Here is a 5,154-nt window from a genome sequence, read left to right as displayed (position 1 = left end):
TGTTTCCTCTTTCAAATAGCTGCTCAAAAACCTGACCACACGCACACACACACAGCACACGCACACACACACACACCTACTCTCTCTCTAGGAATTATGACTATTTATTTGTTTGTGGTGCTTGGTTTGTGGTGCTTGGCTTGGACTTATCTCCAGCCCTGCCTTCTACTCCTTAACCATTTGAGTACCAAATGAAGTGTGAGCACATATGTTCGCAAACACAGACAATTACTCTTATGTCATATAATATGAAATCTATACCTCTTTGAAGATGCTTTGTCCAGCACTCTCTCTCTCTCTATGTATAGCCTATATACCAAACCTGAATCCTGAAAGGTTACATGAAAATGTATTACCAAATCAGAATCCTTGCCCTATTGACATCCCTGGCTATTTGAATACAGTCATGACAAGCTCAACAAAGAGTCTAAAACCGAAGCAACTGATATCTATAGTTCATTCTTTTTTATTTTTGCCATTTTCTCCAATTTTAGTCGTTATACCAATTCTCTGTGTGTATCACGGTCCTGGTCGATGCGCTATCCTCTGTTGGTCTGGGGAGAGTGTAGACTACTACATGCCTCTGATACATGTAGAGTCGCCAACTGCTTCTTTTCACGTGACAGTGAGGCAGAGGTGGGAGTAAGTCACACTTGTGCAAGTCTCAAGTCTTAACCTTCAAGTCTCAAGCCCCATGTCACTGTGTTTAGACTCAAGCAAGTCAAGTCGAGTCACTAGTAAATGTCAAGCAAGACAAGTCAAGTCATTGCTCAGGTCAAGCAAGTCACAAGTCAAGTCACCATGAAAGAAGTGCTTAAAACAAGAGAGAAAGGGGCACAATGGCAAGCCATGTCATGAGAAAACTGCACCTGTTAGTGAGTTAGTTAGTTTCTACAACTAGGGATGGGCGTGGTTAGGAGTTTATCAATACCAATACCACTATTGATACTGCTTATCAATACCAATACTCTTATCGATACTTTCTAATTTGGAGTGCAAAATACATGTTGTTAAAATAATTATCAGTACTACTTTTATATTAGTTTGGGCAAAAAATATTTAACAAAATAGTTCTGTTGAAAAAATGAAACATATTGTTTTCTGAGACAAAACATGATGCTGGGACCAATTGGTATAGATACTGTAAATGTAATGTGTATCAAGAGAATGTTTAGTTCTTTAAAAAAGGGACGGTAAACCATTCTTTATTATTATGATAAAACTGAAAGATGTGTTACCAAATTTATCTTTGTAGGTCATGTTATATACTTGTCACGGTGAGGGCGCGGGTATGGACCAATGTTCCCTCTAAGCTGCGCGCGTGCGCAATCGCGCACTGCCCGCACATTCTCAGCGCACAAGAAAATCTATCCAGCGCATAAACAACATCAACATAACGTATTAATTCATATCTAATATTAGACCTAATCTAATCTAATTAATTCGCCCAATAATATTGTTTTTTTGTTTCTCACTCAGTGAGTGACAGGTGTCCAGCCAATGATACGATACGGTTCACTTACGGTACGAAGCCAATCATGGCATTGACGGTGCTTGCGTCTGGGCCCTGCCTATATGCGCCGTGCAGGTTAGCTAGCAGGTTAATAGATGCTAATACAAACCCCGCATCATGGCGAAACGAACAGGCAGCGACACATCCACTCAGCAAGCCACAGTAAAAAAGAAATGCAGTTCTTTTAAGATGGAATGGCTGTCGGAGTATGTGCAAATTGAAGAAAAAGCGGTGAAATTGGGTGAGATTTTTTCTTTTTCAAGTGAGAAAGGTCTACTCTGCAAAACATGCAGCGATGCCAAAGTAGCAAGTGAGTTTTCAGAGGGAAAAATGTGGACTGAATGGAAGCTGGACTATCTCAAGCGTCACGTTCAGCATAAAAGTCATTTAAAAGCTGTCGAAACTGTACGAAGACTCAAGATGGGACAGGGGATTGGTACATTATTGCGGGAGAGCGCAAAAGAGCGAGAGAAAAGGAACGAGCTGTCACACAAAACAAAATCGGACCCTGAACAAGTTAAAGTTCTCATTGACAATATTTTACTTGCCATCAAAATGAATGCATCAATTCTGTCAGTTCAACAAATCCAGGAGAAGTGAGAAGGACAGACGTGAAAAATAAGGTAAAATTTAAGTCAGATTTGTGCATATTCTAGTGACGGTTATTAAGATTTTGTCTTTATGGATATTAATCATTAAATGTTGTTACTATTAGATCATTTATGGGTAGTAGAAATGCCAAGAAAAACTGTGTAATTAGATATTTTACAGACAAAGTGTTACAGGAATTTGCACTGTATCACAAGCTACAGCACAAGTCATTGTGCAAAATGTGAATGTTTTAATGTAAGCAAAATGTTATGTCTGAAAGGTGTATATGTCTCATATCTTCCAGAACAGGACCCTCAGCCAGGCAAAGCAGGACTCTTCCCATGGCCAAAGCAGGACTCTCACATACTGTATAACATCTACACATCCCATTTTTCAGATTTTTGTCTTTTTTTAAGTGGACCAAATTACTTATTTAAAAATAAAGCGTGCATGTCTAATGTTGCTCACAGTAGTCCTCAGTTTGCTCAGGGAGCTTGTGTGTATGCCCAGATACATGAAAAATTAGACGGAACATTGGTATGGACCCAAGCGCAGAGTGCAAAAATACAAACTCCAAAATGGGGAAAACAAAAGACTTTAATGAACTCAACGGGGAACAAGGGGAACCGAAAGCCTCGCAGGGCGGTTTAACAAACACAACGAGAATCCTAAAATGGCGGGAAAAACAAAAGTACAAAAACTCCAAAAAACGTAGAGAACCAGGCTGGCAAGGAACAGGGGACAGGCGACAAGCAGGCGTAAGGCAAGGAAACAGGCAGGCTACAAAAGGCAAGCGACAAACAAGCAAGAAGGCAACAGGCAGGCCACAAACAAGCACGCAACAGGTAGGCAATGAACACGCACGCAAGGATCCAGCACCTGAGTCGGGGAAAAGGGGGACTTAAGTAGACACGATGCAGACGAGACACAGGAGGGCACAATGAACAATCAGGCCACAGAGAGGGAAGGGAACACGAGACAATCAGCAACTAATAATGGGGTAATTGGAAACAATAAAACAATTAACAGGACACAAAGCAGAGGTGCCGCCATCTGGCGGCCCAACCAGGAATGACAGGGGGGAGACACAGAACCCTGACAATACTATATTTTACAGTTCAGAATTTTGCATTAAGAGGTTGAAAGTTGAGCACAAGGGATAATAGTGCCAGTTTGGTTGAAGGAGTTATTTAAATGCACTTGATTAAAGATTATATTTTTCATGGAAAGAAGTGGTGGTCTTTTTTATTTGAGAACACAGCATCTTCAAAGAGGTATATATTTCATATTATACAACATAAGAGTAATTGTCTGTGTTTGCAAACATGTGTGCTCCCGCTTAATTTGGTACTCAAATGGCAAAGGAGTATAAAGCAGGGCTGGAGATAAGTCTAACCATCAAGTTACACAAACAATTAATTCCTAGAGAGAGAGAGAGAGTAGGTGTGTGTGTGTGTGTGTTTTCTCAGAGTTAGGACTAAGATTCAGGGGTCAGGATTGGCCTGGTTTTTGAGCAGCTATTTGAAAGAAGCAACAGTAAGGGTAGGCCTAGGTGTTATGGAAGTTTGACACTTGATAATAAATAAAACTTATACATAGTGATACAAGTATATTATTACATTATTGGCTCCTATTATTACATTTTTAATGATTTTTTTAAACCCAGCTAATAATTTAATAACCAGTCAATAATCTAATAACTTATTACATTATGTGCAAAAAGTTATTACGTTATTGGTTCAGAAATTTTATTACATTATTGGTAAGTTATTACGTTATCGACTTTTATTACATTAAGAACGGAAAAATTATTACGTTATTGGCAGTTATTACATTAACTGTAGTTATTACATTATTGGCTGCTACAAGGCTTAAACCCCAAATAATTCTGCTCACTCCTTTGTTCATCCCTTGCTCCTCCCTATCATTGTCTACCCATGTTCTTTTGGTTCTGCGTCACATCCTCATGAGGGAAGTTTTCAAGTGAACTGTGTGAGAACAGAGCATCTAACGGATTGGACCTCAGCATGTATTTTGGTATATAAAATGTATGCTTTCAAAAAGTTCTCTTTCATGAAAAAGTTATGCTTTTCATTAAAAAGTCATGTTAGTCATGTTTTCTAATTATGGCTTCCTGATTCGTTTTTTACAGTAGCTAACAGGTGTATAGCAAATGGCTTGTAACTGTTTGCTAAAGTTAAGACAGTTGTGTACATATATTGCCATGGTAACGGACCCTTTTTGACAATTAGGCATACAGTAGCCTTGCTGTTCATTGGGAACTCCCTTTGACATTAAATGAAACAATTAATCTTTTTTTATATAATACGATATTGGGTAGCCACATTCTTTGTCTTGTTTGAACAAAGTATTATGTATATGAGAATATGCAACTTCTTTATAGATTATATGCAGTATGTACATTAATAAGCCAGATTTGATATGGGCTAGCAGAAATGTCTCAGCATGAGGTATGCAGTATGTTGCCAAATAAATAAGAATTGATCATTTATTTTTATTTATATACATATATGGCTTTTTGCCCCTATCTTTATTTCTCCTCATTGAAAGACTTTATTTTCCAAAATTATGTAAAATATATTGCTATTCTCTAGGGATGTAACCATATACTCATTGTGAGCCACGACGTCGGCGGTTCGAGTCCGACCGGGTGACATTTGTCGCATGCCTCTTCCCCTGTTCTCCCTGTCTCTCTTCAATGTACTGTCTAATATTGCTGAACCCCCCAGCGTATACGCCAGCCTTTCCCAAACTATTTTATCATAAGCCCCCCCAAGCAAAATGGGCGTCGAGTCACGCCCCCCCCCCCCCCCCCAATTAGTATTATTATTATTAATATTATGAATAAAGGCCTAATAATTAATTTAAATCACTATACGTGGAACATACAACACGAGACATAGGGCTTACCTTTCTCATAGTGGAGACCATGTCAACAGCAGCTGGAAGAATTAATTCCTCTGCGATGGTGTGTGGCTTCTTACACCTAGCTACACGGTACGCAACCTGGTAGGAAGCTAACAAGGCTT

The sequence above is a fragment of the Anguilla rostrata genome, chromosome 8 (assembly GCF_018555375.3).
Source record: "Anguilla rostrata isolate EN2019 chromosome 8, ASM1855537v3, whole genome shotgun sequence".
Classification (NCBI taxonomy): domain Eukaryota; kingdom Metazoa; phylum Chordata; class Actinopteri; order Anguilliformes; family Anguillidae; genus Anguilla; species Anguilla rostrata.
The sequence above is the reverse complement of the archived record's forward strand: the minus strand, read 5'-3'. Positions refer to the sequence as shown.